We start from the raw sequence: 14,291 nt of genomic DNA, 5'->3' as shown, positions 1-14,291 counted from the left end.
TCAGACAAGCTTATAAAACACCCCCCCCCCCCCCCCCCCCCCCCCGGCAATACCGTCCTGGCAATGTATGTTTTAAGGTCAGCAAACCATTTTATAAGATTTTAAATAAAGAGTTTCTATGCCAATTTTATTTTATTTCACAAAGTTTTTAAGTTGAGGTAGAGAGAATACGAGCGTTATAACTTGAGTTTGGAGCAAAAACATGGTTCATAATTTGTTGTGTTTTGATGCTGTGCTAAGCTAATATGCTAGCTAGCCTGATGCTATCAGGTGCGATTGTTTTTTATCAATAATTGTGAATGGTAAAGCTCAATGAAATGTTTATTTTTTGTAAGAAGGGCATTTGATACAGTTTCAAAGAAGGTGAAGTGAGAAGTTTGATCAAACAAATGAGAGATTAAAATAGAAAGTTGTCAGAAATTATAATGAAGACAAAAGAATAATAATTAGAGCCATAACCCGGCTGGAGAGGTGTGAATGTGTGCAGCACAGATGAGTTATTATTATTACAATTTATACCGGATGATAACAGAGCAGAGCTCACAAACATGTAACCCCATTAAATTAATAACATATATTCTGTTAATCCCCAAACACGCCGACTGGTTAGGGACAAGTGGGATTTAGCAAAGAGTCAGTTAATCAGATTGATTACACTACCTGGCTGAAAATACATGTCCGTAGGCAGAGATGCAGAACACACAGACTGTAGCAAGCAAACTATCTACAGCAATTTAGGGCTGCAACAACTAGCTGATAACGTCGATAATAAAAATAATCGACAACGATTCTCATAATGGATTGACTAGTTGGTCTGCCACCAACTTCCACCAGTCACGCCAAATTACAGCCCTGAATAACACATTTCTATGGACAAAATGCATCTAAAAATAGTGGAGTGGAAACAGAGTGAGCTGATGCAGGAAAGGTACATGATCCAAGTGCCCAAAACATGAGAATTGTTTATTTTAAGCTTTAAGTGAATGCATTAGCGTTTAACACACCCTGTGATGACAAATGTGTGTGTCTGTGTCCTCAGCACAAAATGTTCATTTTACATGTTATATCCACTGATCTATAGAGAACAGCAGTTACTGTATATCCTCATCTGTAAATGTTACTAATTCATGCGAGTATTTCCATTTTGTATGAAAGCGTGTCCTGACAGTCTGCATTAAAGCTTCAAACTTCTCTGAACGAGCGGCGGGCGGACGGGCGTATGCGCGTCAAACAGACAGAACGCAGTCAAGAGGGAGACCATTAATATTCAGTGCAAAAAGCATCAATTTAGCTGAAATATCCCTTACAAAAAAATACTGCAGTTTTTTAGAAGTAATACTGCAGTTGTTACATGTAGAAAATTCAGTTTTCTTAGACAAAAAATGCAATATTGCAGTTTTACTTCAATGTACTGCATTTATATTGCATTTATACTTCATTTATACTGCAAGTCTACAGTTTTACATCAATGTACTGCAGTTATTTTTGTAAAGGATCTGCTGTTGGACACTATATTTAGGTTTAAAGTCAACATGTAATTCAAGTATTTTATGAGAGTAGTAACTGTAAAGGGATAACAGCGTGTAATTGAATATAAATGTAAGACGTTTCTAGAGGATAAAGAAATGACAGTAACAGGTACTGTGTCCAGAGCGAAAGTGTGTATGTTCCTGCAGAACATTCCTCTTATGTGTTAAAACTGAGTTCGTGTCTTTTAATATTTGAATGTATGGATTTAAACTGTCCTTTTGCATAGTATCTTATTTTGCACATAATGTAGGCTATAGCATAGATAGACCCTTATGAAAATGAACCATGGTTCTATTAGATAGTAAAACCATGTTTTTGCCGTATTGATTACCATTTGTATAACCACACAAATACCAGTTAAACTATGGATTGAAGCAAAACTGTGGAACATTTCTGGTTACTATGGAATAACTATAATAATCCTGTTTTATTTTATTTTTATTATTTGTTTGTTTTATTTGTTGTAGTACCATGGTTAAATTTTGTAAAGTATATTCACTATATATGTGTTCATATTACTCAGCTGACACATTTGAAGGACAGCATTTGGTCAGGATGGGGAATAGTGTGTTTTGTCAGTAAAAAAGGGCTACATACATTTCAAAACATAATCTTTGGCCTTTTGTTTTTTTTAAACCGATACCTTGATGCCCTAAACCCCTCAGCTACTAACAGGATCATTCTTTTTTTATTTGATTTGGTCAAGATTTCTGCCATGTCCTCTAAAATTTCAGGTGGACAGTATAACAATGAGATGTCAAACCTCATCGCGCTGGAACCGAGTGAGGCCCCAAACTGTGCCTAGAACCTCACTGGAACAATCCCGGTCCGGCAGACTGTCCATGATATATTCCCGGTCCACTTGGCCCTTCTGTTGGGGAGGCGGCTTGCGCATGGTGGAAGGACTGTTTGGGATCCAGCCATACCACTCAAACTGGAATGCAAAAGTTTACTCACAGATATTAGCGTATAGATATCATCCAGAATTTTCCCAAACACTTTTTAATGCTCTTGCAGGTGAGATGAAAGTGTGTTATCTCACCTGTCCAAAGTTGAGAGCTGAATGTTGTGCTGAAGCTGTGAATATCACAGCAGTCAGGTACTCGGCTAACTCCACTTGAGTTTTCAGAGACTTTGGGAAATCTGTAAACAGTGGCAATATGCATTAACCTTGTGTTAATCTAAAGGAGACTCGATACAAAGATGCATATACTGTAGAACATCCAAGAACACAATCATTCATGCTTGCACAGACAAACATTCACTGACATTCTGCTAAAGTTGAACCTGTACTCACTGTCAGAGTCATTCATGCCAAAGGAAACATCCTTAACAAATTTTTGAATCTCCACATCTTTTTGAACCGTCTCATCGCTGTCATAGTAGATCTTGACCACATCAGAAACAAAACTGCAGGAAGATCCTTGAGATGATGAATAAAAAACTCTGGATGCCACATTTCAAACATTTAAAAACATTTTCATTGTCACGTATGTGGGCTAATTTGTACTTTTACACTACTAGTACAGGATCTCAACGGTTGTTCCCCTACCACTTACCAGTTTATTGCCTCCCAGACCTTCATGCCATCGTCTCTATAATGGTACTTGGGTGCATCTTCCATTCCTCGAGCTTTTATGGCCTCAGGGAAACACAGGGACTTGTAGGTGAAAGTCTCCATGGCCCTTTTCATCACTTCCTCAATCCCAGGTCCACTTACGCTACTGATCTTTAGATACAGATAATTCAGTTAATCTTTGGCCGAAATATTTTCAGAAATGAACTAGGCTGTAAGCACATATTGATCTTACTGAAGTGATGATCATCTAGGAGGTTATGTATGAAGTTTTATTCTGGCAGATATTTAGAAACTACACACTACGGTATATTAGAGAAAACACCAGCTAACTAAATACAATGAAGCCTACAAAACAGAAGACATCCCTAAGCCTAATAAGGTTAGAAATGACCAGATATGAATAGAATGTATTTGGATCCTAAAAAGATGCTGTTTATCTGTGGATATATTACATTAGGTGTAAAGCTACCTTGCTGAAGACTCCGTCTTCATTGATGAGCCTTTCACGGCCCTCTGCGTTGATTGCAATTGTGAAACGAACATGAGGTATCAGTAACTGTAAAAAGATAAGAATCCATTTAAACATGTGCATTAAATCTTAATATGTATTCAAAAAGCATAACCTCAAACACGAAAAGTGGTTTCCATGCCATGCAATGAAGGATTTTGGTTAACATTAAATGGTTGTTGAAAAAAAGGCAAGGATATCAGAACCAGCTGTCCTTTAATAAATTGACATACATGAAATCACAATCTTCAGCACTGTTCAGCTTCGCACTGAATCTAAATATCATGACTGTGAATGGAAAGTACCTTGTATACAGGATGGACTGCAGAAAGCTGTCTGTACATGGCCATTTCAAAAACCTCTGATATCAGATGTGTCTTGAGAAGATGGGTGACCAACTGGTGTATGTTAAAGTCGGAAGATTTTACCCACATCTTGGCAAGCATCCAATCATGCTCATCATCGTTTGGGAGAAAAATTGGACTTGTTTCCCCTGAGTGTTGACTGAGCTGTTTCAGCAAAGCAGACATTTTGGTCAAGCACAGACATTAACATCAATGAGTAGATTCACAGCAAAATCACTTTCCTTTTTACTTAATTGATACCGATTCTTTATGGGACACATACCTGGATGGCAATTGGCACTATTTGGTTCAATCTGTTGTTGTATAGTAGGCAGATGGGTGCAGTCAAATAGTACGGGGTGTCTGGGTGTGTCTTATTGGCTGGCACTCCCTCTAATATTTCATAATCCGCTATGTAGATGTTTCCTGCCTGTAAAGATATTTATTAGTGTACACTTTTATTGGATATTTTATTAGTGTATAGTTTGGAACATTTGGTTTGTAAGTAAAAAAAAAACATTGAGTCATTTACATAAACTAAAAGATGTGAACGATGTCACAATACAGTAAGCAAGTCTTGAATTTGATCATTGACCAACCTTTAATTCCTCTTGAAGTGTGAGACCTCTCTGCAGACAGCCCTCCACCATCTCATGTGTGACGGGAAATTTGTCCGGAAGTTCCTTGCACTTCCTGATCATGACCGGATTGCAGCCATTCAAAAACTGATAGCCAAACATGTAATCCGTATTCCAGTCCTGTATCACGTTCTCTGTCCAGTTTTCAAAGAGAAACACTCAGTCAGTTGTCAAAGGCTTTACAGGTGTGAAAAAAGTGCCCCCACATGGTTGGTTTCCCACATTGCCACATAGTTTTTGTTTAGATGAAGAAAAACTATTACAATAACAACAAAACATTCTTGACAAAGGAAGAAATAATCCAAACCTAGTAGAGTGTTCTTGAGGTTATAATTTCCAAATATCTTTTCAAAATCTGCTATTTCTTTCCAGGACTCAAAGTGACCTTTAAAAGAGTCCAAGGAGGAACTCACAAACCTGAAACAGAATACATACACTATATTTATAGAAATGAACACTATTTGCATGAGAAAAATTCAACAAGGACTGTGGTCATGACACGTTCCGCCCAAACTTACGCTCTCCTGAAATCCCTAGTAAAGTTTGAGTCTTTTTCCTCATCAAACCGAACGTCTAAAGGAAGTTCATCTAGTTTGGCATCTATGCTCTGAGGGAAGCCCCGGTGCCACTGGATCCATCTTCAAATAAAAAATGACAACATTTACTTAGTTACACCAAGGTGAAGTGTTTATTTTTCCTTATAGCCCAGTTTAATGCGTAGAGGCGATTATAAACAAGACATTTGTATGTTGGTTGCCTTGCTTTTTCCTTTTCTTTAACATACAAATTGCAATCAATCAATCCATAAAACATTGGTTTCACAGACCGGGCTTAGCTTAAACCAGGACTAGGCCTTGGGTAAATTTGGATATTTAAGTCACTTTTATAAAAAGGCCTTAGAAAAAAACATTACTGGTGTGCATCTTGAGACAAAACAATAGCACTGAAATATGTTTTAGTTAGTGCAAGTTATTTTCAGTTAAGATGGCTCAAATATGCATTTTAGTCTGGGACTAGCTCAAGCCTTGTCTGTGAAACCGGGCAGTTATGTTTTAACAGTAACCTGTTTTTAGAAGCGCTCCAAAAAGTGTCAGCGTTGCCGGAAAACCATTCTCTTACTTTTCAAGAGTGATTAGTCACATGGCATTTACAGCTCAGGTAACCGGCTAAAAGGAAGAAAAAAAAAAAAAAAAAAAGTTTCCAGAACCGAGTGCCCAAGAAGCTAAGATCCAGGTCAAGTACTGTACTTCCATTGAGATTTATAGAAATCTTCTTCGTCTAAGCCTAACGCACCACTTTCTACCTCAAATGAAGGTCTGAGTTTGAGGAATGGCAACTAATGAGCCATTTATCAGTAGAATATCCAAACATTGGCAAATGCCTAAAATAAGTTTTTTAATTCTTAGAATGTTACACTTCATCAGAGAATGGTATGAAACTTGGTAAAGGTTTTAGCACTATGTAAACACACACACACACACACACACACACACACACACACACACACACACACACACACACACACACACACACACACACACACACACACACACACACACACACACACACACACACACACACATGTTTGTTTTTGTGAAATGTGAGGACATTCCATAGGCGTAATGGTTTTTATACCGTACAAACCGTATTTTCTATCCCCTTACACTGCCCCTGCCCCTAAACCTAGCCCTCACAGGAGACTGTGCAGTTCACTTTCTGTGAAAAAAACCTTGTACTGTGTGATTTATAAGCATTTTGAAAAGTGAGGACATGGGGAACGTCCTCATATTTCACCCTCTTTTTGTAATACCTGCCCACATGCCCACACACACACACACACACACACACACACACACACACACACACACACACACACACACACACACACACACACACACACACACACACACACACACACACACACACACACACACACACACACACACACACACAAATCAATACTGTTAAAGACTGTAACCGTTTCATCAAACCTGAATATTTCCTGTCTAGATTCCAGTTCTTCTTGTCTTTGCTTTTTAAGCGAATCAGTGTCATCCTGAGGCAGTCGAGCTAAATAAACACACAAAGAAATACATATTACACACATATAATAATAATAATAATAATAATAATAATAATGCTTCTAATAACTGAATAATGAAAAAAGTGAGTCTGTCACGTACCACTGCCTTCTCTGATAATCACTTCAGTTTGGTCTAACCAGCGATAACAGGGGAACTCAAAGCACTTTCCAGAGGGGGTTTTCACTCTGATATGCCCACAAAACCACTGAGAATTGTCCATTTCAAGTTTCACCTGGACAATGTCTCCAAGGTCCTTCTCCACACAGATGTCAAAGGAGATCTCCTGTAACAACATCTTTTATTAGACACACGTTATATAGGAAAAGAAACAAACATCACTCGCACAGGCTTTGGTCAAGAGGGATTCATCCTACTTTTGCCACACGGCTGAATTATAACGGTGAACTATTAGCAACTTTCTCTAACTTAATTTTAATTTATTTTCATGTCATTGTAATTTTATCTCAATGTAAATAAATGAGTATCTACAGCAACAGGTATTTTCCACACATTAAACCATTCCCACAGAGGAGTACGAGTTCAGAGCTAAAGAAAAGAAAAAAAAGGTTCTGAACAGTTGCTTATTATTATTTCTGTTCTCTTATATATGAGTGCACAAACAAGACAAAAAGCAAATTTATTATTTCTGAGAAATTATTAAAATAATTACGTCTTTAAAGTTCTTACCTTTCTAAAACCACCTAAATAGGGTTTTTTCACCAAGATTTTGTCACTGCTCTGACTCTTCGACTCCAGTGTCAGGTAAAAATCCTCGATTTCCTCACCATTAGTAGATAACAACAGCTTGTAGGTCAGCGTTTTGCCTGCATGAAAAGACAAATAATATCTACAATCTCTGGATCCTCAGTTTAATTCTTAAACAACTTTATAAGTTCGCTTCCGACTCTCTTATTTGCTTCACATCCTATATGTATATGTATGGTGACCAGTGGTTGCTTTAGTTGGGCTCTTGGTCCTTTACTTTTTAACATTAAAATTCTCTGGCTGCTGTAACATTGTGTTTAAAAGGTTTTATGTGTCATGCAATGTTCTTTCGCAAGACGCATGCAGTTCTGTTTATTAACCACTAGAGCGCAAAAAGTTACGGACTTCAGCTTTAATGTTAATAATAATTATAATAATATAGGGAACCCACACAATTAAAAATGAAAACATTCAAAAATGTTCTGTCCCAGTTTTTTGTACCAGCAATGTCATTGTAAACTAATAATGATTATCTCAAAATGTCATTGCTACTGATGGGCAGAATAAGGCAAAAAATAGACAACTCGCATACCTGCATGATGATCTGCAATTTCTCTGCGTGCGAGCTTAGCTGTTGGCATAGCAGCCTCCAAAAGATGTGCTCGTTTTGTCGCCATCATGTAAGTTTGTAGAAAAGCTGGATCATCAATCTCTTCATGCATTCTGAGGATAAAACCCACAGTGACAACTCTTTTATATCCAGCGGATATAGCCTAGTTTTTTCTGTCCGTCTTGATTGGTGAAACTAGTGTATGGGGCAGTTACAGTTATAGAGGCGCCGCCTTAAAGCTTGAGGCCCTAGGCAATTGCCTTCTCTGCCTTTAGGTTGTGCCGGCCCATACCCCCTTCCCCCCAAGTATGACACCTCCACTAACAATTTTTGGTTCCCAGAATGTTATTTTTTTATATATTCCGATATCACTATCCTGCTGTACACAAGTAATCATCCAGCACACCCGCGACCCAGGAAGCATGGAAGATGGATTTGTATGGACGCTTATAAATCAGTATTATGCAAACCATATCTTGTTTTTATTTGTTTAATTAATAAAAAATAATCTGAGCACATCAACCATTTTATGTAAGATTAAATAAGATTTTGTTCAATAATATGTAATTTTATGTATGTGTATTTTCACGGGGTACCCACATTTTACATTTCTACAGCACCAAATAACAATGACCAACACAATCTATGGTTTTTAAAACATGAAGGTCTGGTTTCACAGACAGGGCTCAGATTAAACCAGGATTAGACCTTAGTTTAATTAAGCAGCTTTATAAAGTGCCTTAGAAACAAACATCACTGGTGTGCATCTTGAGATAAAACAATGACACTGACATATTTCATGTTGCTTTCAGTTAAAACAGCTCAAACATGCATTTTAGTCTGGGGCTAGCTTAAAGGGATAGTTCACCCAAAAATTGTAATTCTGTCATTAACGATTTGCGTTCATGTCGTTCCAAACTAGTAAGACCTTCGTTCATCTTCGGAACACAAATGAAGATATTTTTGATGAAATCGGAGAGCTCTCGGGCCCCTACGTTGACGGCAATTTAATGAACACTTTTAAGGGCCAGAAAGTAAAATAGTCCATGTGACTCCAGTGGTTCAACTTTAATTTTATAAAGCGATGAGAATACTTTTTGTGTGCAAAAACCCAAACCCAAACGCTTTGGAGCTACAGCAGCCGAGACTGTTCACATGAGCACCACGACACATGCGTGTTGTATTTACAACGGAAACTGTGTAGGACACTGGCACAGGCCAGAATGAAATTATTGAATAAAGTCATTATTTTTGTTTGTTTTTGCACCCAAAAAGTATTCTCGTCGCTTCATAAAATTAAGGTTGAACCACTGGAGTCACATTGTCTATTTTAATCATGATTTTACTTCCTTTCTGGACTTTGAAAGTGTTAATTGAATTGCTGTCTATATGGGGTCAGAGAGCTCTCAGACTTCATCAGAAATATCGTTATTTGTGTCTGAAGATGAACGAAGGTCTTACGGGTTTGGAACGACATGAGGGAGAGGAATTAATGACAGAATTTACATTTTTAGGTGAACTAACCCTTAAAGTCTTGTCTGTGAAACTGGGGGTAATTTATTCACAGTGTGAAGGAAATTTTTCATTTAGATGTGTTTTACTATTAGGTGTGTTTTTACTTCATTTAGATGTGGTTTTAACTCTTAGAAGTGTTCATTTTACTTAGAGGTGTTTTTACTTAGATGTGAACCTTAACCTTTTATTCCTAGATGTGTATCACTTGTTAACATTGAACTATTAACATTGAACATGTATTTGTACTAATCATTATTAAAGAAATGTAACCAAGCTTTTAGAATTGCATATGTTAAGTGCAGGAGCTCATTGTTCTGGGTGATAGATGGAAACTAGCTGGCGGGAACATATTGTTCTGAATGATGGAGTACTCTGTTGCAAGGAAGCTGGGTAGTGCAAGAGGTCAAGATGACATATCGTACTTTACAAGTATGTGCGCGGCTGCAATTAGACTAGGAATAGACAGGATACGTGACAATAACGTAGCTTAAGAACAGGAACTTCTGTAGACATGGGTATTGTGTTGTCTAGTTAGAATTTATGCTGAACAGAATTTATGCTGAACAGGGGTTTTTGAATAAAGATGTTTCCTTTTAAGGCAAACAAGATTGGATGCAACCCACTCAGGATGTATGAAGGGTATATAATGTAACCCCGGAGAGCAAACTTCGCCCTTCTCATGACGGACATTCTCTGTATGTGAACTGCCTATTTCTTGCAAGAAATAAAATCATTTTTGATACTTTGACTTTTAAAAGGTTTGAATTTGTGTTCCTTCCTCCTCATTCTTCGAATAGAATTATTTCCACAACAATGCGCGCTCTTGCTCGCTCGCTCGCTCTAGATTGCGGGAGAATTTAACAAATTTGCGGGCATCAGGGAGCCACTATAAATATGCGGGAGACTCCCGGAACTTCCGGGAGACTTGGGATGTCTGTTATTATTAGTGGGGCTTGTGTAGCAAGCCATAAATATTTAATATCTCACCCAGGATCGATTTATTATTATTCTTTATTCTGGACACTTTTTCGGCGCGCTACTCCTCCCACAAATTTTGTCACAGACCCATGAATGAGGCGTCAAATCGACCGGCCTATACGGGAATGGTGTGCTATATCTTTTCTAAGAGGTCGGGGGTACGATGTTCGCCCCAGGGGCGAAAAAGTAGCCGAAAAATCCCATTGACTAAACATTGCGACGAATTTTGACCCCTCGTAGCTCCGAGCAAGGATTTCGTAGAAACTCGTGACTCACCACATTTGAAGAGGCTGACAGGCCCTGTAAGATGACACATCTCAATGGGGTATAAGTTGTACCCCTGGGGTGCAGGAGCTGCCCAAAATTTGACCCCATTCATTGTCTATGGGGAGGATGTCCCGTTAAGCTCGTGTTTCTCTTACTATAGGAAATTGCATAGGGATTTTGTATTGACCACAGCTCTGGCTCACAGTGTCTCAGAGACAAGGGGGTGGCCTCAATTTACTCAGACAGCCAATCACTATCTCAGGATCATCGTAAAGCTATCAAGCCACGCCCTAGCAACCATTTACAGCTCCCTAGCAACTGGTTCCATAGACTTCCATTGAAAAACATCAATGGGATATCTTTTGATAGAAGTGTCATAGAAACACGAGGGTGGGTTTGTTTGACTCGGGGCATCAACAGCCAATCACAAGTCACCTTCAACACTTCTTAGCCACGCCCTAGCAACCATTATCAAGCAGCCTAGCAACCGTTAACCAGGACCTATATCTCTGCCTCAGAACATCATAGAGGCATGGGGGTTGGTTTATATCATTCATACTGACAAGCAGCCTTTGGAGTTTTGTCATTGGATGCTGCCAAGCCACTCCATAGCAACCAAACAGAGTACCCTAGCAACCGTTTACCAACACCTATGGCTCTGCATCAGAACATCATAGAGACATGGGGGTTGGGTCTTTTGGCTCATGCTAACAAACTGGACTTTCAACATGTTACACATGCTAGCAGTGAATAGCTACATGCTAATAATGATTAGCTAACAGCTAAATCAGGCTGAAAACATGCTAACAACTCTATAAAAACTCCATAGTAACCATTTGTGACAATTGACAACTGCCTTACAACAACATAGCAACCACCCACAATACCTTAGCAATGCCTAGCAACCGCCCAGAACACCTTAGCAACCGCCTAGCAACGCCCTAGCAACCACCCAGAATACCTTAGCAACCGCCTAGCAACCGCCCAGAACACCTTAGCAACCGCCTAGCAACACCCAAGCAACCACCCAGAATACCTTAGCAACCTCCTAGCAACACCATAGCAACCACCCAGAATACCATAGCAACCACCTAGCAACACCCTAGCAACCACTCCGAATACCTTAGCAACCGCCTAGCAACGCCCTAGCAACCACCCAGAACACCCTAGCAACCGCCTAGCAACCACCCAAAATACCTTAGCAACCGCCTAGCAACGCCCTAGCAACCACCCAGAATACCTTAGCAACCGCCTAGCAACCGCCCAGAACACCTTAGCAACCGCCTAGCAACGCCCTAGCAACCACCCAGAATACCTTAGCAACCGCCTAGCAACACCATAGCAACCACCTAGAATACCATAGCAACCACCTAGCAACACCCTAGCAACCACTCAGAGTACCTTAGCAACGCCCTAGCAACCACCCAGAACACCCTAGCAACCGCCCAAAATACCTTAGCAACCGCCTAGCAACGCCCTAGCAACCTCCCAGAATACCTTGGCAACCGCCTAGCAACCGCCCAGAACACCTTAGCAACCGCCTAGCAACCACCCAGAATACCTTAGCAACCGCCTAGCAACACCATAGCAACCACCCAGAATACCTTAGCAACCACCTAGCAACACCCTAGCAACCACTCCGAATACCTTAGCAACCGCCTAGCAACGCCCTAGCAACCACCCAGAACACCCTAGCAACCGCCTAGCAACCACCCAGAATACCTTAGCAACCACCTAGCAACACCCTAGCAACCACTCCGAATACCTTAACAACTGCCTAGCAACACCCTAACAACCACCCAGAACACCTTCGCAACCGCCTAGCAACGCCCTAGCAACCAACAAGAATACCTTAGCAACCACCTAGCAATCACCCAGAACACAATAGCAACCACCTAGCAACGCCCTAGCAACCACCCAGAACACCTTAGCAACCGCCTAGCAACACCCTAGCAACCACCCAGAAAACCCAGAAAACCTTAGCAACCGTTTAACAAGACCTATATCTCTGCCTCAGAACATCATAGAGACATGGGGGTTGGTTTATATCATTCATACTGACAAGCAGTATCATCATTGGATGCTACAAAGCCAATCCATAGCAACCAAACAGAGTACCCTAGCAGCCGTTTACCAAGACGTATATCTCTGCATCAGAACATCATAGAGGTACGGGGGTTGGTTTATATCATTCATACTGACAAGCAGTATCATCTTTGGATGCTGCCAAGCCACTCCATAGCAACCAAACAGAGTAACCTAGCAACCGTTTACCAAGACCTATATCTCTGCCTCAGAACATCCTACAGACATGTTGCTTGGCTTTTTTGCATCACAGTAGCATCCGAGTGTATTTTTTTGCCACGGCAAGCACCACTCACATTTTCTTCAGGAAATGTACATTCTAGTTTTTATTATAAGTATATTTATTTGTGTTATAAGTATACTTTATTTGTGTTATAAGTATACTTTATTTTTATTATAAGTATATTTATTTGTGTTATAAGTACATTACAAATTAATTACCAGTGTCTTCAGAACACACAAGCAATATACTATGAAAATATTTTTTCAGGTTTATTTATTTACTTTACCTTCCCTAAATACAAAAAATATACACTTTGTAGTCAATAACAATATAATGTATTATTACTTAGCTATACATTGTACAATATACTTTGATACAGTAGTTTAAAGGGGTCATGAACTGGCTTTTTTATTTTTTTATACTGTTATCTGAGGTCAACTCAGATTTACATTCAAAAACATCATAATGAATAAGTAATAGGCTATTTTCTGCCTTGGTTTTGAGGCTCTCTGAGAAACACTAGGATTTGATGGCCGTGCCGAACTAAAGACTTGGAAGTAAACGCCCATGGCTAGGATTGGATAATATTTGCATATTTAATGAGCTTCAGCTACCGTCTGTCCCAGGAATCGTCTGGGGGAAATGCTCAGAGAACTCGCAAAATATCAAACACTAAATCTCTCTCACACACACACACACGCGCGCGCGGGGAGACACACACACACACATACTCGCGCGGGGAGACACACACACACCATAGACCATAAAAAAATATGGACGACGCAACTTCATTGACTTCCGCTGACCAGAGTTGAAGCTTTCGTAAGCCGCTCACGGCGCTGACATCTTAGGACCGAGTCTGCGCAGTGGTGATCTCGGGACCGGAGTTGCGCAGTAGAGAGCAGGAAGTAGAGGCGCGGTTATCAAAACCCGCCCACACTCTCACAGATGCAGAACAATTCATATTGTTGGTGTGAAATAAACAGTTATGGAAATGTAGAAATGAAAGCTGAAGCTCCAATCTCCTCCCAAAAATCCCGTAAAAAGTCCGCTAGTGCCTCAGTGACAACTTCACTCAGAGAAGCCGTCAGTCTCAGCTGTCAATCATGACGTCACCCCCCCCGTTTTTATAGCTTCACATAACTCACTAAAACTAAACTTATTTAAAAAACGAACACTTGAAATGAAATTTCGGACACACTCTCACTCGCGCGGACACACACAT

The sequence above is a fragment of the Gobio gobio genome (genome assembly GCF_949357685.1).
Source record: "Gobio gobio genome assembly, chromosome: 5".
NCBI classification, from domain to species: domain Eukaryota; kingdom Metazoa; phylum Chordata; class Actinopteri; order Cypriniformes; family Gobionidae; genus Gobio; species Gobio gobio.
Note: the sequence above shows the minus strand (reverse complement) of the source record.